The 26,552-nt window shown below is 47.3% G+C and overlaps 2 pseudogenes; one reads left to right on the top strand and one right to left on the bottom strand.

Moving 5' to 3' along the window:
- Positions 1-19,006: 19,006 nt before the first annotated feature.
- On the bottom strand, positions 19,007-20,307 carry LOC147683619 (uncharacterized; annotated as a pseudogene).
- A 4,161-nt stretch (positions 20,308-24,468) lies between these two features.
- On the top strand, positions 24,469-25,164 carry LOC147683618 (RNA demethylase ALKBH5 pseudogene; annotated as a pseudogene).
- The last annotated feature ends 1,388 nt before the right edge of the window (positions 25,165-26,552 follow it).

Raw genomic sequence — 26,552 nt, 5'->3', positions numbered from 1 at the left:
AATCACCAGGAGATTAGAAAAGAGTCGCACCTAGGAGTCGACATTAAGAGTAAACAGTAAAATACTCTGAACACTTGTTTCAGGTCACAAGCGACAGCCATCAAGGGTACACACTACCTAAATTAAAACATCGTGGTTTACCGGCAAGCGCAACGGAGCATATTGATAATCTGCAGGAAAAAGCATCTTTATCGGCTACAGTGGCCTGGATCTAAAAGTATCAGACGTTACATCTGGGGATAAAGACAGACAGGCTTTTAATCACTGTCAAAGATACCCTTCATCTAAGGTACTAACATCCAGTTCCTCGATAATCCGGACAAAAGTACAGAGATACACCCATTATAGTTACGGCGCTCCAATACAGACTAAAACAGCTACGGGTATCATAACAGCAAACAAGGCAGATTTCCTGAGGAAGGCAACGGGCCGAAACGCGTTGAAGGAATTAACTCTGCTGTGATATTAAATAGTGATGATGATGTTTTAAAAAAATGTTTTAATGTGAAATTATCTGATATGCTTTGTATGTATAGCATGTTTTTTGTAATGAGATAAGTAAGAGTAGATATAAAGAAAAAGGAAAAAAAAGAACAAAAAAAAGAAAGGAGGAAAAAAAATGATTATAAGTAATAACGGCTAAAATATCAAATACACACAAAAAATAAACAAGCTTGATCAGATTTCTATGAGTTGAGAATGATTTGTTATTATAATTATCTTGTCTAAGTTACTCATGAACTATCAGTACACATAACCCGGTGTGCAGACTTTTCCAAATAATACTTTACCTTGCTAGGGTTTATCCAATTAGGCAGGGGCCCCTATTTTTCCAGAAAGTAACAGGAGCAATGAATTACATGAAGGAGACAGGAAGGCTTGGCCCTTTGCTCTGCAATCGGGGATATGTTTACCTATATCACTAGACAGGAATGTGTTTTCGAGGAGGCTGAACTGGCTACGCTGATAACTTGAAGGCAAATTACTGTTTTGGCAGACAGGCCAGGCCGAGCCAGGCACTGCTTCGCTTGGCAGGAAGTAAGGCAGAGGTCAGGGATGCATCTCCATGCTGCAGCTTTCAGAGGCAGAGACAGAAGTGGTTCGAAGGCAAAATTCAGGGCCTAGCTCGGCAGAGCCAGGAAAAAACGTGAAAGTGCACCATGTAAAGACGTTGGCAAGGCATATTTAGGAACTGAATTATCGATCCATTCATGGTGGATCTGATAGAGGACATGTTAACGTTGAACGCAAATGTATTTGCGTCTTCAGATTCGGTCGCGGAGGGAAGTTACATGCACATTAGACTCGTACATGGAGACGTTGGGGTACACGTTAGGGGACATACCTGACCATAAAAATTTCAATTACCTCATTCCCTCCTTGTCCCCTACGGACCCATCAAGATATATCTATTTTCATGAGACCATCTATCTGTTCGTATAACATCATCTGTTCTTCTTTCTTTATTCGGGAATGGGAACGTGAACTTGAGCGGGGAATACAAGCTGTGGCGCACAAGCCGCAAATCGCTGGCCCACATTGTAAACATAGACAACAACTGAATATTATGGCCAATATAATACCTAGGAATGACAGTAGCTTCCATCCCCAGGCTGATATTACACTCCAGAGCCAACCGGACCAAGTCCAGGAGCCTGGATTCTGGTGTATCTGATGAGCTATTTCGTGAAGCCTGGTGACAGCCTTATATACTGATGGCGCGTTATTAGGAATAAACACGCAACAACTGGATCCGATGACTCTACAAGCTCCGCCCCTATCGGCCAGGATGACGTCAAGGACAAGGCGGTTCTGAAGAACAACAAGTCTCATAGCAGACTGTTCCTCTGTTAAGTTGCCCAAAGCAGAAGTAGTCTCATTCACTACCGCTTCGAGGATTCTGGTTAATTTGCATATCAGTTTACTATTTGAGACAGTGCCTAGATAAGGAAAGAACCCTTTATTAAAATATGTATATTGTTCCCATGTAGTTTTAGTCTGATCAACTATTGGGAGATCTCTCTTGTGTCTAACGAGATCGAGGCGGGAATTCCTGTGATAGTCAGATGGGGCTAGAAAAACTGGTGGCAATAAGAATGCAATAAAACAAGTACCATCCCAGTCCAGAGGTAAACGTACATAAGCTGTCTGGCCACAAATGAAATAGGAATGTCGGGAAGCTTTGAATGTAGACTTGCCTTTATCACTGAATTCGACCACAGTAGTGCAGTCACTATGACCTAGATGTACTGAACCATTCTTTCTGACGCATAATACACCTTTTGCTGGTAAAACTGATATAGATGGCAAGTCTGGACTAGTCTCGGACTGAACATTTAGGATCATGAGGTTAAGTGTAAAATTGCCTAATCCATACACTTCATTTTCTAAATCGGTACCTGTCATTTGTGGAAGACCTTCTTCGTTTGGGAAACATGCTTTGTTCATGACTGTGTTCAGATTTCCCCATATCCAATTGCCCTGGGAAACTCTGGATTCGGTGTCTAAAGAGGATATTAAACTAAACCATGCACCACAGGAACCATTATGTGTAAACGGGTAAGGAAAGAGGGGCAGAGCTCCCTTGTAATTCTGATAGGGAGGGAGTCGGCCACATATCCAACAATTAGTAGCATTGTTGATCTGGTGAGAATGGTGTAACATACGGATGAATGTATTGTTGCGCAGCGCAAGTCGATAAGACAATTCATGTGGAGGTAGGGCACTAAACGTGTGCTCTGCAGTGTCATTAGAAAAAGAATGTGCAATAGGGAAGAACATATATAACATCCAACTAATGAATATTAACGTAAGACTCAGAAAAAACATAATAAGTAACATGCAGGTACAACGGCTTCGGAGATTCTTACAATATTTTCGTTTCTTGATCTCCTGTCTATCTCTCTCTCTATTGGGGTCTATCTTCTACATGTCAGGAACCTGTCTAACCGCTTCACCCAGGAGGGGACTTAAACAATTAAACTGTCTGACTTACTAGACCTCAATTTCAATCTGTATTCCTGCTGAGGAGTTTTCTCTAACAGGGGGAGTTTAGTATCAGTGTCTGGAATGCGGCAGTCCTGGGAATTGGTTTTTGGCGGAAGTCCATAAAATATTTTCACATGGCTCGAGTGGAGCCAGCCTTTTCTTCCTTCTACCTTGACTGCAGTCCTTGTAGTCAACAAAACGATCTTCGGCTCTTTCCAGCGGGGCTCCAGAGGGCTTGACCGATCAAAGTTGCGGACTACGACGACATCTCCTGGGACCAGTTCATGCGGTTTCACCTCGGTGTTGTCTGGGAAGGCTGCCGCGACCTGTGAACGACATGATAGTAGTGCAGACATCAAGGAGGCAAGGTAATCTGTCAGCATAGTACTGTCAACATCGGTTATTTTACGTGGCATAAGCGTCCCCCACATATTAGGAGGCCTACCGAAGACCACCTCATACGGGGATAGCCCTGTCCTAGAATGAGCTACCATTCGCATATAAAAGAGGGCAACCGGTAAAGCTACCATCCAATCTACACCTTTCTCTTTACACACTTTGGCAAGACGGGTTTTCAGAGTCTGATTGTGTCTCTCTACGAGACCTGCTGCCTCGGGATGTCGAACACAGTGGAACTTCCATTGATAACCTAACAGAAGTGAAACCTGCTTCATGAGTTCGGATGAGAATGGCTGACCGTTATCTGAATACACGACACGGGGCAAACCGTACCGTGGGAAGAATTCACGGACCAACTGCTTGGCAGTGGTCGGGGCAGTGTAATCTGGGACGGGATAGGCTTCTGTCCATCTCGACAGGGCACATACAACTACGAGGACATACTTGAATCCTCGGCATCTGTCCATCTGGATATAATCCATCTGGAGGACTTCAAAAGGATGGTCGGGAGGATGAAATCCACCTCGTTCCACGGGAATACCTTTGCCTGGATTGAACTGACAACAGATCATGCAGGTACGCACTTTCTGTTTTGCTGCTGCTCGTAAATGTTTGTTGAACCAGAGGTTCTGTAGACTGTCTAACATGGCTTTCTCTCCTAAATGTGCTGGACTGTGTGCTATGTTGATGATAACTTGAACCATAGAGTCGGGGAGAAACCATGTGGTCTTTCCCTTCGTCATCCATCCCTGTTCTGTCTGGACCCCTCCTTGTTCAGTCCATCTCTTGATTTCGTCTGGAGTAGCATGTGTCTGTATGTCGATGACATCTTGTGTGAGATCCCTAACTGTCATGCAATGTGTCAGGGAGGTTACGTCAGTCTTTGTCATATCAGTCGTATGAGTATGAGTCAGTGCTGTATGTTTCGCTGTTCGATCTGCCAGGTCGTTACCCTGGGAAATAGTGTCTGTGACTTTTGTATGTGCTTTGCACTTCATGATGGCTATTGCTGTAGGCAAATGTATCGCTTCTAACAGAGCTTGAATGAGGGGACCATGCTGGATCTTGGCTCCGTGAGAGGTCAAGAAACCTCTCTCTTGCCAGAGGACACCGAAGTCGTGTACGACTCCAAATGCATAACGTGAATCTGTGTATATGTTTACTTTAAGGTTCTTGGCTCGTATACAGGCTTGGGTTAGAGCGATAAGTTCTGCTGCTTGAGCTGACAGGGTATCAATGCGATGTGTTTCTATGACTTTGGTTTCAGTGGTCACTGCATATGCGGCCACTAATTCTCCTGTACTTGTTCTCATACATGAACCATCCACATAAAGTGTCAGGTCTGGATCGGGTAATGCAACATCTGTCAAGTCTTGTCTGGGCTTCGTGATTGTGTTAATGACATTCACGCAGTCATGTGGAGTAGGATCTGTTGTACTTGATGGTAAAAGTGTAGCAGGATTTAGTGTATTGCAGCGTCTGATTTCTATGTGTGGTTGGAATAATGTCAATTCATAACCTGTCAGTCATGCTATAGTCAAGTGCTGAGTTTGTGTTCTGTTTAGTAGAACTTCCACAGAATGTGGAACCTGTACTGTCAATTGATGTCCCAATACTATTGAGTCGCTTTGTCTGATTGCTAGAGCTGTTGCTGCAACTGATTTTAAGCACGCAGGCAAGGCCTGTGCTACTGGATCTAATGTACTCGAAAAATAGGCACACGGTCTGTGTTTGTCTGCTTGAACCTGAGTGAGAACCGATAACGCTGTGCCATCGCGTTCTGTGACAAAAAGTGTAAAAGGTTTGCTGTAACAAGGTGTTGCTAAAACAGGTGCTTGACATAAGGCTTTCTTTAATTCATCAAAAGCTTGTGTATGTTCCTGAGTCCAAGGGAGGACAGTCGAAGGCGCTGCCTCTTGTGTTGTCAACTGTATAAGTGGTTTAGCTAGAAATGCATATTGAGGAATCCATTGTCTGCAATAAGAAGTGAGTCCAATAAAGGCTCGTACTTCCTTCTGTGTCTTGGGTTGCGGAAGATGTGCAATTAACTGGATACGATCAGGTGTCAGCTGCCTACCCCACTTGGACAGCAAGTGCCCAAGGTACACCACTTGCTGGGCACAGAATTGTAGCTTCGAAGGAGACACCTTGTGTCCCTTGTCCGCCAGGAAATACAAGACTGTCAGCGATGCATGTTCACATTCTGGTTCACTTCGGGCGGTGATCAAGAGATCATCGACGTATTGGAGTAGGGCAGTGTTAGCAGGCATGTGAATACTGTCAAGTTGTCGTTTCAATGCTTGGCTATAGATGCTAGGGCTTTCTGTGAATCCTTGAGGGGCGCGTGCAAATTTGAAGCTACGGCCATTTAAACAGAATCCGAAAAGGTATTGGCTTTCCGGATCAATGGGGACACTAAAGAAGGCGTTCTTGAGATCGATTACAGTAAAGAACGTCGCTTCTGCATCAATAGCTGTTAATAATGACGAAATGTCTGGGACCACTGGATACTGTGGTACAATACATTTATTCAATTCTCGCAAATCGATCACTAATCGATAGACTGGAGGTGCATCTGGATCAGTGCGTTTAAGAATCAGAATGATAGGGGAATTACAAACATTGGAGTCGGTTTCTACAACCACTCCTTGTGCAATGAGCTCGTCAATGATTTTCAGTAAAGCCACTACAGCATCAGGTGGTAACTTGTATTGTCGGATTCGTGGCAGTACAACACCTGGCTTGAGTGTGACACGGTATGGTGTAATGCGCATACAACCTACATCAGTCGGGCCTTGTGCCCATAAATGTGCAGGAACATTCTGTAACCTGGGATCAAAATCCCTCAACACATAATGACCCTTAAAATCACGATGGAACAGCCTTACTCCTTCCGGAGAACAACAAATTACAGCTCCTAGAGCTTTCAGTGTTTTAATACCAAGCAAGTTTTCTGGACATGATTTCGTAAGTAACAAATCTGTAGTACGGGATAATGGACCAACCGCAAGGGGAACTGGTTTCGATACTTCATTAACAATAGGCTTTCCTGAAAATCCAAGGGAAACATTCTGTGAGCCTGAGAGGGGTGCCCCTGGAACCTCGTCATGACTGATGGTAGTTCTGCTTGCCCCTGTGTCAATCAAAAACTTTCTATCCTTTCCTAATACCTGACTATGTACATAAGGACCCTCTTGATCTACAGGAACCTCAATAAGAGGCAAGCCAACCTCCCTCTCTAGGCTGTTTCATGTGTACTGCTGATAATCGGGGTAGTCGGACTGTGCATACTGGTACATCTGCTGTGTGACATGTTGTGTTGCGGCAATGGGCTGAGGCTGTGGAACCGCTACGGTCTGTTGTGGAATCTGTATAGGCTGTACGTTCTGTGGAATATGTTGTTGGACCTGGTCCTGTCTAGGTGGACGCGGTCTCTCTTTCGTTTTACCTGTAGCTATATTGTGTTTCAGAACTGCACAATCGCTAATATAGTGACCTGGCTGTTTACAATAGTTGCATGTCCCTTTAACAGGAGCTGTCGAATTATTGGACTGTGTCGTACCCCTTTTCTGACCATCAGCTGGAACTGACTGAGCAACTAGCACTTTCATTTTGGTATCTTTCATACGTCTCTGTTCGTGATCATGTTCCTCCCTGATTCTGTTCTGGTGGTACTGTAACATTTGTAACATTTGGGAAGGCGTATTTGCTTGCCATGTGCTCTCGACTTTCAATACACGGTTCTTAACCTGGGGCAAGGAATTCTCGACTAATTTGGTCACAAATAGATGTGGGTAAGACTCTCTACTTGTTTTTAGGCCACTATTAATAATAAAACATTTCTCGAATCTAGAATAAAAGTCACTAGTGTCTTCATCGTGTTTCTGTTTGCAGGCTGAGATTGCGTCCCAGTCTTCCTTTTTAGTTGTCAACAATCTTGGCAAAACCTGTACTAACAATCCTGGTAATGCTTTAGTTTTCTCCCCAAGACCTAAACCTGGGGTTCGTCCGGTTTCTTCGTTTTCTAATTCAGTCCAATTAATCTTTTTATCTCCCACCTCCCATTCTTTTTCTTTGAGTTTCTCGTAAATACCGGCAGGCAATAATACTTTCAAGATTTTCATAATATCGGGGTATGTGTAATCTCCCATGAGTAACATGTCTTTTATTTCACGATGAAACCCTGCTGGATCTTTATCATGACTCTGCACTATTTTCTTCATCTCCAATAATTCCATTTTAGTTATGGGCGTGTACACAAATACGCGTTGAAGCTCACCCCCTGGGGTTGACTGGACGGGGTGGACTTCTCGTAAAGGGTTCTGTCTATCGAAGTGAAAAGGATAGCTTACTGGGGGTGGAACAGGAACGAAATGTGGATTCAAAAATGTTCTGTATCTACTACGTTGCTCGAGAATCACATTAATCAAATCGGTACCTAGGCCTCTCCATCTGTTCAGGAGTAATTTGTCTAGTACATTGTATAGGGGACCTGGATCAGAATGCTGACTTTCATATAGCATAATAATATGCTGGATCATGTACATACCAACTAAACGTTGTTCAGTCGGAGTAAGACTCAAAAATGTTTGTGCTACTGAATCGTCTTTATATCCCCTGGGGCCGATTCACAGAACTAACTTAAGACAAAATCCTAAACTTACTACTTTTGGTATTCACAGAAGTTAGGATTTTGTCTTAAGACAAACTTAAGACAGACTTAAGACAAAATCCTAACTTAAGTCTGTCTTAAGTCTTTCTTAAGACAAACTTAAGACAAAATCCTAACTTCTGTGAATACCAAAAGTAGTAAGTTTAGGATTTTGTCTTAAGTTTGTTTTGTGAATCGGGCCCGGTGTCATTATCAGCCCACTGTACTGCGGACCGTGCTAGTTCTTGTTCATGCATTGTACTAAGTTCATTGTAACCTATTCTTTCTTTCAGGATTTTATCAGTGGCTTGGAATAAATGTTCGAGAGAACATTTTTCTGGTATGGGGGAAAGAAAACGTCTTTTATTTTCTAGGCGTATTGGTCTATCAAAAGGTCTATCAGAAGAATACTGTTTAGGGAGTTTCGCTCTACCTACGTACGCTATCGTGTTTTGAGTCGCTGCTGGATTCTCTGGTTCTTCCTCCTCAGAGGATTCTTTTTCGTCTGACTCGGGTGTCCTATCAGCCGTCCGTCGGGCATGTATCGCCACTATTTCTTTACGGATCTTTCTGGACATGGCATCTATACAATTCTGTTTATCATGTTTACAATCTGCAATATTCTGACTCCATTTCGCCAATCCCTCCATCTCTTCTTGAGAAAAACCTGGCCGATCTTGTTCCCTTATCAAACAATTAATCAGAAATCTCAATATTAACCCTTGAGTTTCGGCTTTCTGATATGCCATGGCCTCACGAACACATTCTGGACCCTCCCCCGTTCGAATAAAGTGATATATTTTGTCTAGATGGTCTGGCATTTCTGGTAATGTCATCAAATAATCTGTAACACGTCTTAGACGTAACGATGCTAACACCATGTCCCCTTGCTTGCCAGGTACGGGATCATATCTACAATCTCCAAGTGCTTGTTTAAGCTTTTCAGCTGTGCTTGCTTTAGGTGTACGCTGCATTGCTAATTCTCTGATCGTCAGTCGATGTAATTGTGGCGGGGTGTGGGGAAGGCCACCTACGGCACCTCCTGAAACGGAAGCGTGAGCATAGCCTGACTGTGTGGCGGGTATATGTAACGGGGTGGAGCCCTGGGTTGCGTCTGTCGCAAAAGGATTAAGAGGACCAGTAGTAGGGGGAACAGTAGCAGGGGGGCCAGTAGGGGAAGCGACAACATGCACGGGAAGATGTTGACGTGGAGGGGTCGTGGCTTGAGCAACCGGAGCAGGCTGCTGTGCATTGTTAACGGGTGGTACGGGTACGGGTACAGTATAGGCTGGAGCTATGCCATCTAAATAGGAAGAAAGGAATATGTCTGCTGCGGTCTGTTTGTGACGGATTTTAGTCGGAACCAATGGTGGCGGCAGATCACTTGGCATTTCCGGGGTCGCCTTGGGCAGGCCCTCGGCTAGAACTGGATACAGTCCCGAAATAAGGGCGTTTCTCTGTCTGTCATGTTGTTCTATTCTGACTCGCTCTCCTTCATCTAGTAGTTCTTTTTCTCTAGCTTTTTCGGAATCCTCTCTACTTTTCTCTGCTTTTCTGAGTTCTTTTTCTGTCCGTCTATGCGATTCTTTACGCCACAATTCTATGGCATCTTTCTGTGATTGTCTGGCTTTCTTTTTCCACAACGCTTCTTCTACTCTCATGATGCACTCGGCATCCCATGTCCCTGTAACGGGCCATCTCTGTTTCTCTTCCAAGTCTTTCGTATAATCCAGCCATAAATCTAAGTACAGTATGGCATCTAAGCCATGCTTGTGGTACATAAAATGTCCTGGAGTGTCCCTAGGTGGGACGGGAACTGCTTCTTCGAGTATCCCTTTCCTAGTTCCTATCTGACGTAATTTTGAGAACAAAGGCATGATTACCTCGAGCTGGACGTAAATACGTTGAACACAGTAATACAATGCAAACAATCATTCATACCACGACATTAAACACATAGAAACATTGCGAACAGATACTGTCTAATATATTCTAAAACAAAAAATACTGAAACACTGAATCACTGAATTACTGAATTACTAGATGTACTGCTAAACAGTACAGATGCACTGCTAAAACAGTACAGACCGGATCTGTGTACCCAAACCCGTCTTGACCGGATACAAATTAATGCACCCGTCTTGATGCGTCCCCAGCAACGGTACTCACCGGGAAGCACGGAAACGGAAGGCCTCGGACACTCGACTCGACTGGACTGCTACGACGTCACTGCTGCTGCGCACTACGCATGCGCCTCGACGCTTCGGACAGGTGGGCCTCTCGACACCTCGGACACTGCTCTCTCGGCTGGGCTCTGGTCGGGATCCTCCGCACTCCTCACCGCCTCGTCTGGATGCTGTCCCGCAGTCTCCGTCTCCACCGTAGGCCTGAGGGAGATACAGGAAAACCTGCAGATGCGCATAGGAGTCCGTCACGGCTGTGGTAGGGGGCAAGGCCTGCGACGCATCGCCGGCGCGTGGGGTGGGGGAGGGGTCCCTGTTCGGGCGCCAAATTATGTGGTAAATATAATTTACCGTTCTATTTTTTCCATATAATTACTGACAAGTAAAAGAATAGCTCAATCAAATGAGAGGCAGAGTCCGTGGTATCTGAGTCATACGGGCTTTAATCGGGATGGCTCGAGCCATGGAAATCAGATCCATCAAATACAAGGGTTCGGGAAGGGGTAAAATGATGGCAAAAGATGTCAACGATTTATTAACAGTACATGACATATATAGTAAAACTGTACAATGGCAATGGATACAATAGGCGTGACAAGTGAAAAGTATATGATAAGAACACATGTGCGTAGCAAAAAGGCGTGCCTAAGGGCGTACAGAGGTGTGTGCTGGAAACGTCACAGAAAAGTGTCATAAGTGGGTGGGTGCGTAGAGGATTCTGCAGAGTCAGCTGAAACCTATGACCTGGGTGCGCGCGCAGTTAGTATGACGTGTGATTGACGTAGAACTGGAGAAAGCTGGGGGTCTGACTTTTAGCACTAGTAGAGGAGACATAAGTCAGGCATGTCAGATCGACCTGTTCCTATAACATGTCTGATATCTTGTGTTTGGGGAATGTCTAGTCTGAAGTAAGGTCTCTCGGGCAGAGGCTATTCTATACTGAATGCGTATGTGTCTGAGTGCAATGCGCGGGGCCATGGGCCTACCATGGTAACAGGAGCAATGAATTACATGAAGGAGACAGGAAGGCTTGGCCCTTTGCTCTGCAATCGGGGATATGTTTACCTATATCACTAGACAGGAATGTGTTTTCGAGGAGGCTGAACTGGCTACGCTGATAACTTGAAGGCAAAATACTGTTTTGGCAGGCAGGCCAGGCCGAGCCAGGCACCGCTTCGCTTGGCAGGAAGTAAGGCAGAGGTCAGGGATGCATCTCCATGCTGCAGCTTTCAGAGGCAGAGACAGAAGTGGTTCGAAGGCAAAATTCAGGGCCTAGCTCGGCAGAGCCAGGAAAAAACATGAAAGTGCACCATGTAAAGACGTTGGCAAGGCATATTTAGGAACTGAATTATCGATCCATTCATGGTGGATCTGATAGAGGACATGTTAACGTTGAACGCAAATGTATTTGCGTCTTCAGATTCGGTCGCGGAGGGAAGTTACATGCACATTAGACTCGTACATGGAGACGTTGGGGTACACGTTAGGGGACATACCTGACCATAAAAATTTCAATTACCTCAGGCTTCAGGGCCTCATTCTGGGAGAAAATGTCCCCGGGGAAGAGATTTTGATGTAGATCTGTGTATCGTCGGCGTACATAAGGTAGGAGATATTGGCAGCACCTCAGTGAGTGGTTCAAGGTAAAGGTTGACGAGGGTAGGGTAGAGGGTTGATCCTTGGGGGACTCTAACCAGAGAGGTAGCGGATAGATTACCGTTGATGAGGACTCTTTGAGCGATTTTGGAGGAAGGATCTAAACCATTCAAGGACTGTGCCATCCAAACCCATCCTGAGTTTGAGGCGTTCAAGTAGAAATTCGTGGTTAACCGTATCAAAGGCAGAACATAGGTCTAGGAGGATTAGCAAACCGGTTTTGCCTTCATCGAGGGCTTGGGGGGGGGGAAGGGGGGAAGTCATCCACAGTGTGGGAAGGGTGGTTTCCATGCTGTGTCCAGGTCTGAACCCGGATTAGAAGTAATCTAGAAGGTGGGAGTGGTTGATGTGTAGGCTCAGCTGCTGTTGCACGCATTTTTCCAGAACTTTGGCTAGGAGTGGGATGTTGTATATGGGTCTATAGGGGTCAGCGGAAGCAGGATCCAACGTAGGTTTTTTTTAGCATGGGGATAACTTGGCCAGCCTTGAGAGAATCAGGAATGGAGCCCTGTAGGAGGGAGGCGTTGATTTTTTAGGTCAAGGAAGGGACGATAGCCTGAGAGGCGGCAGCTCGGCAGTTAGAAGGGGGAGGATCATAGAAGTGATTGTTCAGGTTTAGGCATGATTTCGAGAGGAGTGTTCGTCATCAAATAATCAATACATTTGTAAAGCGCACTACTTACCCATGAGGGTCTCAAGGCGCTGGGGGGGGATGGATGTTGCTACTACTCAAAAAGCCAGGTCTTGAGGAGTCTTCTGAAGGTTAGGAGGTCCTGGGTCTGCCGTAGGGGGGGATGGGGAGGGTGTTCTATGGTCTTGAAGGCGAGGTGGGAGAAGGATCTGCTGCTGGAGGTTGCTCTTCGGATGCGGGGGACTGTGGCGAGGGCAAGGTCGGCGGAGCTGGCAATTGGGGGTGTAGAAGCTGAGTCGTCTGTTGAGGTATGCTGGTCCAATGTGTAGTGCTTTGCGTGCATGGGTGAGGAGCTTGAAGGTGATCCTCTTGTTGAGGAGGAGCCAGAGCAGGTCTCTGAGGTGGGGTATGTGGCTGCGGTGAGGGATGTCTAGGATCAGGTGTGTGGAGGCGTTTTGAATGCGTTGGAGTCCTTTCAGGAGTTTGGCCGAAGCTCCTGTGTAGGGACGGTTTCCGTAGTCCAACCTGCTGCGGACGAGGGCCTGTGTGACCGTTCTTCTAGTTTCTGTGGGGATCCACCTGTAGATCTTGTGGAGCATGCAGAGGGTGTTGAAGCAGGAGGATGAGACGGCATTGACCTGTTTTGTCATGGAGAGACTAGAGTATGAACCCTAGGTTGAGTGCATGGTCGGTGGGTGTTGGAGCTGTTCCCAGTGCGGACGGCCACCAGGAGTCGTCCCAGGCCTAGGTGGTGGAGCAGAGGATGAGGATTTTCCGTCTTGTCCGAGTTTAGCTTCAGTCGGCTGTTCTTCATCCACTTGGCGACGGCTTTCATTCCTTCGTAGAGGTTGATTTTGGCAGTGAGGGGGAGCATCAACTGGATGTCGGTATTGGAGATGATGTTGAGGTAGTGCAGTCTGGTGACGTGGGCAAGCGGCGCCATGTAGATGTTGAACAATGTTGGGCTGAGGGATGAGCCCTGGGGTACGCCACAGATCTCGGTGGCTCTCGGTTCTGCCGGAGAGGAATGAGGTAGTCCAGTCCAGAGCCTTGTCTTGGATTCCAGCGACATGGAGGCGTGCATAGGGTGCGGTGGCAGACTGTGTCGAAGGCGGCTGACAGGTCCAGGAGGATGAGGGCCGCTGTTTCTCCGTAATCCAGCAGGGCTCTGATGTCATTGGTGGCTGCGATGAAGGCAGTTTCGGTGCAGTGGTTGCTGCAGAACCCGGACTGGGACGGGTCCAGGATGCTGTTCTCCTTGAGGTAGCGGGTCAGTTGTCTGTTGACAGTCTTACTTGATGACCTTCGCTGGGAGCAGGGAGATTGGGTGGAAGTTCTTGGGGTCAGCCTTTGATTTTTGAGTAAGGCCTTGATCTGGGCGTGCTTCCAGCTCTCCGGGAAGGTTGCTGTTTCGAAGGAGATGTTGATGGCCTTCCGGAGATGGGGTGCGATGGTGGTGCTGGCTTTGTGGAAGATGTGGTGTGGGCATGGGTCTGACGGAGATCTGGAGGGGATGGTGTTCACGATTTTGATGGTGTCATTGTAGTTTATGTTGGTCCAGGAGCGCAGGGGGTCGGTGCGGATGGTGGACGTGCAGACGGAGGTCTCAGTGGTTGTCGTGGCGGTCAGACCTTGAAGATGTCGTGGATGTCTGCGAACTTGCGATGGAAGGTGGCAAGGGAGTCGCACAGGTTTGTTTATTTATTTTTATTTTTTTGAGTTTTCTATAACGCTGGCCAGACCCGATGGCATTGGAGCGCTTCACAACCAGATGTGTAGGTCAATATAGCGAATACAATTAACAGAAGGCTAAGCGAACAACAAGTCCAACACGTATAAGTCATATAATGAATCGAAAGTGCACAGAGTGAGCATACAGCAAGACCACAAATAGAATACGCATACCAATAAGAGATTCAACTGGCCCCGAGGCAGTGAGGACAAAGTCATATCCGTAGCAAGGCCGACCCCAGGAAAAGGAGAGGGAGAGGTCAGTTGCAGGAACGTGCGATCTAGAGGCAACAAAAGTTCGGATTAGAGGGTTATGTAATTGGATTCGGGAAGGCACGTTTGAGGTAGAGGTCTTTTAGTTGGGGTTTAAACTTTAGAAAGGAGGAAACAGTTCTGATGTCGAACAGGATGGCGCTCCAGATTTTTTGAGCATTCCCAGAAAAGGAGCGGTTTGCCGTTTTCTGTTTCCGAGTTCTTAGGGGGATGAGCAGGAGGGAGTTTGAGCTTCTGAGTGTTCTTGCTTGACCGGCTTTCTTGAGTTTCGAGGCAAGGTATTCTGGTTTCCCTGTGTGCAAGGCTTTGTGAGTCAGGCAGGCTGTTCTGAACCTGGCCCGCATTTCCGCTGGGAGCCATTTTAGATCTCTGAGTGCGGGAGAAATGTGGTAAACAATTTTCACTCCTGAGACCATTCTGGCCGCTGTTTTGAAGGTGGTTTTTAGAGGAGCTAGGTGGGAGAGGGGGGTACCAGAGAGGGCCGCGTTCCTGTAGTCCAGTCTGGATAACTCAAGAGATTGGGTGGCTTGTTTGAGATCCGCGGGTGGAATGTAGGGTTTGACTTCGTTGAGTAGTTTCAGATTGAAGAAGGAGCTCTTGGCAGAGTTTTTAATGTGGTTCGCCATGGATAATTTGAGGTCTAGGGTGATTCCTAGTGATTTTACAGAATTATTCAGAGTGGGTATCACGTTGAGAGTGTCAAAAGCTTTTAGCCACTCGGAAACTTGCGGGTTTTCTTCCTTGTTGGAGATCAGTAGGATTTCTGTTTTACCTTGATTGAGTTTCAGGTGGTTTGATGATAGCCATTCTTGGACTTCTTTGAGAGTATTATTGAGCCTTAGGATGTCATTGATGGAGGAGGATTCTAGGTAAATCTGGATGTCATCTGCATATAAGTGGAAGGGGATGTTGGCTTTATTCAGAATGGAAGCGAGGGGTAACAAATAGTTTCTTACCGGTCAGTGTAGTTTTGCAGCTTGAAGATCTTTCTGGATTCACTATGCTGTGCATATTCTACAATCTGGTGGTTGAGTCCGGAATCTTAGTCTTTTTTCTCTTTTTTTTTTTTTCGTAGCCCAGGTGGGCGTCGACGTCCCACCATTTAGTGTACCTTCGGTGATGTCGGCATGCTTCCGGCGGAAGCTCCCACCCTTGGGTGCTATCTTCGGATTCTTTTTTCTGTCTCTTTTTTCTTTTCTGTGCTTGTAGTGAATCCATGGCTATGTTTGTTAATCCTTTTTTCAACGTAATTCTTTTCACGTATCTTGTAAGCTTCAACTTGCTTTCTTTTCTATGTGTTTCCACCTTCTTCTCCATCCTCATCTTTCTGGCGGAGGCGGGTGGGTTCGCTAGTGAATCCAGAAAGATCTTCAAGAAGCAAAACTACACCGACAGGTAAGAAACTATTTGTTTTGCAGCATGAATCTTTCTGGATTCACTATGCTGTGCATAGATTTTGTAGCGGTTTTGTTACTTTTGTGGCGGCTGGGTGGAAGATGAGCGTTGGTTGTTGAATATATGTTGAAGCACTCTTTGTCCTACTTGTACTTCCTTGTTCATCTTACATCCACGCAATAGTGCTTAGTGAACGTGTGCACTGAAGCCAATGTTTCCGCCAGGCATATGTCGAGTGGGCCTGTGCCCCTCCTATTAGCTCCTGCCCCGCTTGCTTGTGGCAGAATTGTATCGTTTGTGCGATCCATCGAGCTATGGTGTTCTTAGTCACTGGTCTACCCATGTAACTGTTTGCGAAGGATACGAAGAACTGTTTTGTCTTCCTGTGTTCCTTCGTCCTTTCAATGTAGTGCACCACTGCACTTCTTGCGTCTAGAGTGTGGAGCGCCCTCTCAGTGCTTGTCGTGGGGTTCTGGAAGAAGCTAGGAATCTGAATACTCTGATTCATGTGGAACCTTGACACCACCTTTGGCATGAAGTGTGTGTCTGTTCTCATCACAACCCTGTCACTGTGTATATGGATGTAGGGTTCCTGCAGTGTTAGTGCTTGTAGTTCGCTCACCCTACTTAGCGAGGTGATTGCTACCAGAAAGGCCGCTTTCATTGTCAGCATTTGCAGTGATGCCTTGCGGATGGGTTCGAAAGGTGTTTCATGAGCTCTGTCAGTACCACATTCAGGTTCCAAGCCAGCGGCGGCATCCTTTTTGGTGGCGCTATTCTCTTTGCCCCTTCCAGGAATCTTTTTACTACTTGAGATGTAAAGAAGCTTCTCCCCGTTTCTCCTCTTGTGTATGCCACAATCACTGCCAGGTGTACCGTCAGTGAGGATGAGCTTAGCTTGGCTCTTATTAGGTGCGTGAGGTATCTTGGCACCGTTGATTCCTTGGTCAGCTTTCTCTGGAGTTTTCTCTTGCAGCGCCATTGAGTGAATCTTTTCCATTTTTCCCCATAGCACTTTCGTGTGCTGGGCCTCCTTGCCTCTCGCAGCACCCGTAGGGTGCTCTCTGGTAGTTTCAGATGTGCGAACTCTAAGTCCTCAGGAGCCAAGCTGATAGGCTGAGGCCCTCCGGCTCTGGGTGTAGAACTTCTCCCTTTTCCATGGAGAGTAGGTCTTTTCTTTTTGGGAACTTGTGGGGTGGACCCTGTGCCATCTCCATTATCTGCGAGTACCAGGTCTGCCTGGCCCATTGTGGTGCCACCAGGATGAGCGTCATGTTGCTCGTCATGCATTTGTTGAGAACCCTGGGAATCAGTGGTATCGGGGGAAAAGCGTAGGCAAATGTTTTTGACCAGCTTATCCATAGGGCATTCCCTTGGGATAGTGCCTCTGGTTGTCTGGATGCAAAGTACTGGCATTTTGCATTCTGGCGTGTTGTAAACAGGTCTATTGTCGGAGTGCCCCACCTCTTAAATAGTCTCTCTGTTTCCTGTATGTTGAGTTCCCACTCGTCGGATGCTAAAGTTTGCCTGCTGAGCCAATCTGCTTCTACATTGTCCTTCCCTGGCAGGTGTATGGCTAGCAGAACTATTTTGAGTGGTATTGCCCATCTCCAGATCTCCTGTGCCAAGCTTGACAGCGGGAATGATTGTGTTCCCCCCTGCTTGTTGATGTAAAACATTGTTGTGGTGTTGTCTGTCTGTATCAGCACCTTCAGGTTGTATAGTTGTTTCTGAAAGGCCTTGAGGGCAAGCAACACTGTTTTCAGCTCCAGGTAATTGATGTGTTTGACCGCATCCCCTCGGCTCCATAGACCCCTCACTCTGAGCTTGTCCATGTGTGCGCCCCATCCCTTCTGGTATGCGTCTGTGGTGATGGTCACTGTTGGGTCCGGTGGCATTAGAGGCTTCCCTATTGTTATCCTTTCTTTGGTCCACCACTTTATTTCTTCCTGCTCTTTGTGCATTACAACCACTAGATCCTCCCAACTTCCTGTAGTTTGTGACCATTGCTGTTGCAGCCACTCTTGGAGTGGTCTCAGCTGCAGGCGTACATTGGGGACCAGGTGTATCCATGACGCCATCATTCCCAAGATCTTGCTCACTGTCCTCACTGTCAGAGCTCGCCCCTTCTGGTAGTGACGTTTCTCCCTCAGTAGGCTGAGTGTCCTCTTCTCGCTGGGTGACACCCTGCATTAGACGGTGTTGATTTGAGCTCCCAGGAAGATCTTCACTTGCTCCGGTTCCTTCGAGCATTTTCCCCAGTGTATGGAGAATCCCAGGCTTGCTAGCGTTCTTGTGACCTGTTCTGCATGATCTTTGCATGTCCTGTAAGAGCTTGCCTTTACGAGCCAGTCGTTGAGGTAGGGGTACAAGTGTATCCCCTCTCTTCGCAGATGTGCGGCCACTGCTGCAAGGCATTTGGTGAATACCCTTGGTGCGGACTTTAGACCGAATGCCAGGGTTGTGAATTGGTAGTGATCCTGGTTTACTGTGAATCTTAGCATGTGTTTGTGCTGCCTGTTCATGGGGATGTGCAGGTACGCATCTTTGAGGTCTATGGTGGACAAGAAGTCCCCGACCTTTATCTGTGGGATGACCTCTTGTAGGGACGTCATTTTGAGTCTTTACATATTTGTTTAGAAACGTAGATCCAGGATGGGTCTTAGGCTTTCGTCCACTTTTGGCACCAGGAAGTAGTTTGAGTACACTCCTCTGTTCCGGTCTTTGAATGGGACCGGTTCGATGGCCTCTTTAAAAGGAGTTCTTGAGCTTCCTCTTGGAGCAATTGCAGCTCCCTTCCCGAGTACTCTCTTTTCTTTGGCTTTCTGTTTGGTGGTCTCTTTTCCAACTCTATGCAGTATCCGAACTGTATTATGTTGAGTATCCACTTGTCTGTGGTTATTTTCCTCCACTCTCGGAGGAAAAATCTCAGCCTGCCTCCTACTGGTTTTTACATGTTCTTTTGTGTCTTATCTGTGTAGCCCTCTCCTCTTTGCTTTTCCATGCTCTTCCCTCTGAGGGTTTGAGTGGGTGAGCACCTTTTCCTGTGTGAAGTCACTTAGAGGGGGGTTGTTCACCGCCTCTCCTTCTCTGGTCCCGTCAGTTTCCTCTCCTGTGAAAGGACTGGCCCCTGTTCTGGTAGTTCCAGTTTTGCTTCTGCTGGCCCTGGTGGTCTTGGTTGTCACTTTGTTGACCCTGGTGGAACGCCTGGTGTGGTTGTCCTTGCTGGTTTCCACCCCTTCCACCCCTTCCGTTCGGCCTCCATGTAGGAGTGCCTCTTCTCATCCCACTGAGTTGCAGGGCCCCCATGGACCTTGCCGTCTCGTTGTCTTTCTTCAGTTGTGTGAGTTTCTCATCTACTGGGGCCCCAAACAGTGTTTCTCCATTGAAAGGGGTGTTCAGGATATTGTTTTGAACCTCCGTCTTGAAGCCTGAGATCCTGAGCCAGGCTTGCCTTCTCTCTGTGATTCCTATAGCCATCAGCCTGCTGAATGTTTCTGCCCCGTCCAAGGCTGTCTTCAGGCACGAGTTTTCAATGCTTTTCCTCTCTCCCACGAGGTGAGCGGCTCTCTGCTGGTGTTCCTCTGGGATGTGCTTGAGCAATTGGTTCATCTCGTCCCAATGCTGGTACTGGTGCCTGTTGAGAAGGGAGTTGGAGTTTGCCATCCTCCAGTGCATGGCTGCGTTTCTCAATTTTTCTGCCTGTTAGGTCCATCCTCCTGCTTTCCTTGTCAGGTGGTGGCCCAGATGTTGGGACGCTGGCCCTTCTTCTGGCCGTTGCGGCTATAATTGAGTCTGTTGAAACTGACCCCTGGATGTAAGGTGGGTCCTGAGAGGAGAACTTGTACTTTTTCTCCGTCCTTGGCGTGACTGACCTGCAGGTAGCTGGTTCTCTGAATGCCTCTTCGCCCTGTGCCATAATACTCTTCAGCATGGGCAGGAAGTGGCTTTTTGTCTGTGCGGGGAGCAAGGTTTCCAGCAGGAAATCTGCCTTAGGCTTCCATAAGCTGCTACAGCCTTCTTGACGACCTCATAGTAGGCCCCATTGTCATCTCGCGGCGAAGGCCTCGAGGGGTATGTCTCCACAGCCTCCTTTGGGTTTTTGGCCTCGATGTCCTGCCAATCCTGGTCCTGAGCCGTCGAGGATCCAGAGTCGTACCTCGAACGTGGGTCCCCATAATCACCCTCTGTGTAATAGAGGTCCTTCTCTTCTCCCTGCTCCGAGGGCTCCGGAGTTTTCGGCGGCTCTTCGGCGTCGAACTCCTCGTGTTCTTCTATCTCTTCGAGGACCGTCGTGGGCTTCAAGGGGAACTGAAGCTTTTAATTTTGTCTTCGAAGTCCTTCTTCCTTTGGATGATGTTTTCCATCTCGGCCTCGAGCCTTCTTTTCTTTCTCTCCATCTGTGCGGCCTGCTTCGGTCGCCCTCTTAGACGACCCCGTCGACGTCGGAGCGGCTCTCGGCTCCTTCTCCTTCGAAGATCCCTTTTTGGGAGCTTGCTTCGACGACCTTTGTTTTTCGCTGGTCTTTGCCGCCAAGGAGTCCATCTCGAAGGATCCACTGGGCTGTTTTTCGAGGACCGCAGCTTCGGTCATCGAAGATTTCGACGCCGGTGATCCCTTCGAGGTTCTAGACTCTGATTTTCGAGAGTCAGCCTCAGGTTTTCGAGGCCCTGTCGAGAGTTTCAGGGTCGTAGACTCTCCTACCTTGTCTGACGATTTCTTATCGGTCTCTGCGACCGTGGAGACATCTGGACCTTTGGCGATGTTGTCCTAGTCGTCGGTGGAGAGGCCCAGGTCGTACAGCGACGGGGCCTTGCCCTTGCCCTGCATCGTGTGGTGAGCTGTTTTTCCCGAATCCTCAGCGTCTTCGGCGTGAAGACTGAGCAGGCGTTGCAGTCCTTGCTCCCGTGGTCGATAGGCAGACAGAGGTTGCAGACCAGGTGCTGGTCTCTCTGCGCGTACTTGTGGTGGCAATTACAGCAGAATTTAAATGGTGTGTTGCCCATTACTGCGCTCAGGGGGCCCCCTGTGTGTGCATTCTCCATCGGACGTCGAAGATCGAGGTTCCTCTCCTCCTTCGTCGTCCCTGCTCTGATGATCATCTCCTGGTCTTCTCGAGTTTTTTACTGAAGAAATTAGCTTATTTTTCTCCTTTTCTCCTCCAAAACTTCTGGAGCTTCACGCAACGATCCAGACCCAACGGCGGAAAAAAGAATCTGAAGATGGCGCCCAAGGGTGGGAGCTTCCGCCAGAAGCATTCCGACGTCACCAAAGGTACACCAAATGGTGGGATGTCGACGCCCACCTGGGCTACGAAAAAAATAAATAAAGAGAAAAAAAAGACTACGATTCCGGACCCAACCACCAGATTGCGGAATATGCACAGCATAGTGAATCCAGAAAGATTCACGCTGCAAAACATGTAGATATTGAACAGTTGCAGAGAGAATAGAGCCTTGGGGGACGCCTCTGTTTACGGGGAGAAGGTCAGAGGTGTATGACTTGATTTTGACTCTCTGGGAACGATTCTGGAAGAAGGATATGAACCATTGTAGAACCTGGTCTTCAGCCCCAACGCTCTCCTTGAGGACCTTGATGAGAAGATTATGATCCACTGTGTCGAATGCTGCTGACAGATCGAGGAGGATGAGTAGACAGCAGTGGTCTGAGCCAAGTGAGTGACTGATGTTGTCGACAATGTTAAGGATTGCAGTTTTGGTGCTATAGCCTTTTTTGAAACCTGATTGATGTTGATCTAGCAGGTTGATGGTGTCAATCTGTTTATTCAGTTGGTGGAGCACGCATTTTTCCAGAATTTTGGCCAATAAGGGGAGATTGGAGACCGGTTTGAAGTTGTTCTAGTCTTTTGAGTCAAGGCCTGTTTTTTTTTTTTTAGGAGAGGGGTAACTTGTCCGATCTTGAGGCATTCGGGTTTGGTACCGTTTTTCAAGGAACTGTTTATGATTTCGCACCTGATAGGATCGAGAGCGAATTTCAGATCTTTGACCAATTGGGAGGGTAGAGGGTCCATATTGTGGGATGAGGCCTTCGATGAGGCGATTAAGTTGAGAATCTCAGTTTCCGAGACGGGATCAAAGGCGGACCAGGTACGTGCGGGAAGCCTACTAGAGGAGGATTCGAAAGTTATAAGGCTGTTGCCTGGAGGAGGTAGGTTAAAGTCAAGGGAAAGTTCGATCTTGTCGATTGTTGTTGAAAAAGTTGATGAAGTTGTCGCATAAGGCTTTAGAGGGATGGACGAGGGAATTCGACGGTTTGGGAGGTTACTTTTTAATGATGTCAAATAGTTCTCTTGGTCTGTTTTTTGCCTTGTCGAGCGCATTGAAAAAGAAGTTGTTTTTTCTTTAGTGATGTGGTTTTTGTACTCTCTTCTTGCGGATTTGAGCTTTTCACAGTGGGTGGAGGAGGGGTTCTTTCTCCAGAGCCGTTTCTTAGGCTCGGAGTTTCCTTCTTTCATCGTTAATGTCCTTGTTAAACCATGTTCTTGAAGGGATGTTCCTTTTTTAGGTCTCGCTGGTGTTAGCAGCGCGAAGCGCTACACCAGCGAAAGACCTATTGTTGTGGGTTTGCCGGGAATGGGGCACAGGGGGTGGTTACGCGCTTCACCTTGGCGATTGCGTCTCGAGGACGCGCATGCCCAGCCCCGGGCGCCGTGCACATCTGCTGTTCAATATTCAGCAGCCTCTCGCCTCTCTCATTCGCACACACACACACGCACACACACACACACACACACGCATGCGCGCACACACACAAGCACGCACATACTGCATACACACACACGCTCACACACACGCACGCATACAGCCATCCCCCACCCCCGACCCACTCGCCTATCAGCGAAAAAGCACAAAACGGAACATTACATCCACCCCTTCTCTAAAACAGCAGGGTTTATCTTCCTGGCGCTTGGTCCAGAATGTATGTTCCCAAAAGAATATAGACTCTCCTATCTTCACATTCACTCCATAGGCTGTGACGCCCATAACTCACTTGGTGAAGGCTTTCCCCAATTCTACAATGACAGCGGTTTTCTCGCCTCCACTTCCCAGTCCCTCGTACAGCTGCATCTTTGCTGTGCTCCTGATAGGCCTACCGCATGCGCAGATAGACTACCTTCCAAAGGTACCGGATCACTTCCTGCTGGCTCTCCGCCTGTGCACGGACAGAACACTGCCTCGGTCTCAAGATCCCCGTCTGTCTATGCCTCCCGGAAGTGCCTGCATTTCGATCATCATTTCCATGAATTCCAACAGGAGAGGCATAGAAATACCTGCATCCCAACATTTTTGAGGACAGTGTACTTTAATATTCAAGCCCAGTTCTCGAATATTTGGGGAAAGTTTTGTTTTTTCTTAACTCACTTGCGGGAAGACTGTATCGTAGGGGACTTACGATCTTAAACAGATGGCACACAGAAACGACCGTTCGAATAGTTCTATGAAAACAGGAAAGTAGGAACTTAAAGGAAGCTCGCAGGAAGGACATCATCTCTTCTATAATAAAGCAGGATTATTCATTCATTTCAATCTTTATTTCGATCTGTTTGGATCATAAAAGAATACAGCAGTTTAAAATAAGTTCGAAATAGTATCAAGTATAGCAGGGTTTAAAAACAATACAGTAAACATGTTTAAAATCAGTTGTAATGCATTATATTTATGAATCATCTAACAATTCATTTATCTATATCTAACTTAATGCAGCGGTTACGAATATGCCACATAGCTGTTAAAAATGTTGCCACTGCAAACACAATTGGGGGGGATAGTTCTGACTTTAGTATTCTGTAGGCTGGGAGGTAGTACCTGTAACCAAGGTTTTTAAGGCGTGGGACAAGCCAGTACTTCCTAGATCTTTGGTAAGCTTTACAGAAAAATATAATGTGCAGATCATTTTCCTGAGGATGTAAGCAACTTGGGCACTGTGTGGAGGGCTGGGACTTAGCCCAACGATCCGTAAATGCCCTAAGAGGAAGGGTGCCATATCGCCACTGCAAAAATTGTTTTCTGGTCAGAACGGGACTAATGCCATCAAAGCAGGATTATATTATGTTGTCATTTGCAAGCTGTAGTTTATCCATTAGTTTCTCTAGTGTTTGACCTCTGAGATGTATCTTTATTTATTTTATTTAATTTAATGCGATTCTTTATAGCGCGAACATTACCCGAAGGTGTCAGAGCGCTTTACATAAGAACCAGTTGCGATACATAAAGACTTAGGATTACAAGCGTTGCATAAAAGATACAAACAGAAACAAGCATTTGCAATGCAATAGGTCTCGCATTTACCCAAATTTGAGCTATTGACATTGCAAATAACAATGCCTTTTATTTTTATTTTCGTTTTTAAAACATACATAAACGGCATTGTCATTTACAATGCCAATAGCTTAAACTTGCGTAAATGCGAGACCTATTGCATTGCAAATGCTTTTTTATTACGTTCTTGATATTGCCCTTGCGCAGATCGGCGGAGCTGAACCATGCGCGGTGGCAGCTCCCCCTGCTGCAGCCGGTTTTGAGTGATGTGAGCCCCGCAGTATGGCCGTCAGTGGATACACGGACCTATGGGAGAAGTTGCCGTCCATAATGCCTTCCCATTAAGGCCCGGAGCCGCGTTCCAAGAGGAAGCTGTCAGATGGCGAGTACAGCGACCATGAGGAGCCGCCACTGCCCTCTCAGCTGCCTCTCCAATACCGGGACGAGGAGGAACGTCGGGTAAAGCACGGGATCCGGCAGATGCTTCTCTTCAGCCGGGAAGAGTGCCCCCGCATCAAGAGCCACATCGAGGTGGTGCGCGCTGCCGAGAAGGGGCTGTACAAGGAGCACACCGTGGACCGTGCTCCATTGCACAACAACTATTTTTTCAGAGAGTGCTACACTTTTGTGGCGCAGCTGTAGAAGCCCGGGCCTGGCCAGGAGCGGCTATACCCCAAGGGTGACGTTGATGAGATCCCCGCCTGGGTACACCAGCTTGTCATCCGCCAACTAGAGCAGCACCGGGTTATCCCAGAGGGCTTCGTTAAAAGCGCCATCATCAAGGATTACCAGCCCGGAGGCTGCATCATCTCTCACGTGGATACCATCCACATTTTCGAACAGTCCATCGTTTCCATGTCCTTCTTCAGCAACTCGGCGCTGTGCTTTGGCTGTAACTTCCAGTTGAAGCCGATCCGGAAGTCCGAGCCAGTGTTTTGTTTGCCTGTGCAGATGGATTTCGTCACCATACTCCGTTAAGAGAAGATGGTGTTACTGTCATGCTGTGGGTGTGAAGATGCCTCCTCTGTGTATGGTGAAAGTGATGGGTAATGTAATTTTAAGTGCCAAAAGCCTAAAACATTTGTGATCATCACAATACAGCAATGCATGTCATAATGTAGTTTTTCGTTAAAATCGAGCCCCCTTAAACTCGGGACCCAGGGGCGTAACACAAGCCCCCACAGCCCATGCGGTGCGGGGGGGGCCAAACTCCAGAGGGCCCCCTCGGCACTGCAGTCAGACCAGAGAGCTTCCGATTGAGCCCAGAGGGAGCCCCTCCACGTACCTTGCAGGGAGCCCCCCTCAATTTTCGTTACGCCAGTGTCGGGACCTGTAACACTTCTTAAGCAAAGCTCAAAATGTAATTATCAGTCTTCTTGGCAGATGGATAGATAGAAGGATTACAGTCTTTGAGGTAAGGTGGTATAAAGGCCCACTGCCCTGTGGTAAAGAAATGTATGCTCACTATCCACAGGGGTGGATAGCCTAACCAAACAAGCATTTGCAATGCAATAGGTCTCACACTTTTGAAACTTTAACCTATTGGTATTTTAAATGGCATTTACTTTTATTTATGTGCCCTTTGTACTCCTAGTAGTTGCTTGAAGGTTTTCAAAACAAATAAATAAAAGGCATTGTCGTTTACAATGCCAATAGCTCAAAATTTTGCAAATGCGAGACCTATTGCATTGCAAATGCTTGTTTTTTTTATTTCATGGGGGTGCGTTGATCTAAGATGGAGGGCACTGTTGTGTCGTAATGTGCTGTGAGTTCAGCGGTAGAGAGGCCGTCCGAGGAGATTGGAAGGAGGGAGATTTTTTCTTCTAGATCAGTAGTGCTGATCCGCGACAGATTCCTGGACCACTTGGGGGGGTCTCTAATGGGGGGGCTGGTGAGCGAGCGAAGGTGGGATGTCGTTATTGTTGGAGATGGGGTTGGAGAGTTCCTTCACGATGTTGAAGAGCTCTTTGCTGTTGTGTGCGTTGTTGTCCAGGCGGTCTTTGAAGGAGGCTCTTTTGGTGGATCTGATGAGGTGATGGTGTCTGCAGGTGGCGTTCTTGTGGGCTGTGTTGCTGTCCGGGGTCTGTTTAGGGAGCAATTTCTTCTCTTAGTTTCGGAAGGTTTGCTTGGAGGCCTTGAGGGAACCAGCTGGCTTTCTTGTTGGTGTGTTTGTTGGAGGGTTTCTTGATCAGGGCGAGGGTGTTGAGGCAGTCAATCCATTGTCTAAGGTTGCGAGCGGCGGTGTCGGGGGGATGGGTTGGTGGGCTCCGGGCGGGGGTGGTGGTTAGCTAGTCTTTGGTGACTTTGCTCCAGCAGCGGCGGGGGATCTGTTGGGTGCAGTGGGTTTCCGGAAGGTGAAGTGGATG

The sequence above is a fragment of the Lissotriton vulgaris genome, chromosome 11, assembly GCF_964263255.1.
Source record: "Lissotriton vulgaris chromosome 11, aLisVul1.2, whole genome shotgun sequence".
In the NCBI taxonomy this organism is placed as follows: Eukaryota; Metazoa; Chordata; class Amphibia; order Caudata; family Salamandridae; genus Lissotriton; species Lissotriton vulgaris.
This window is presented reverse-complemented; position numbering and strand designations above follow the sequence as displayed.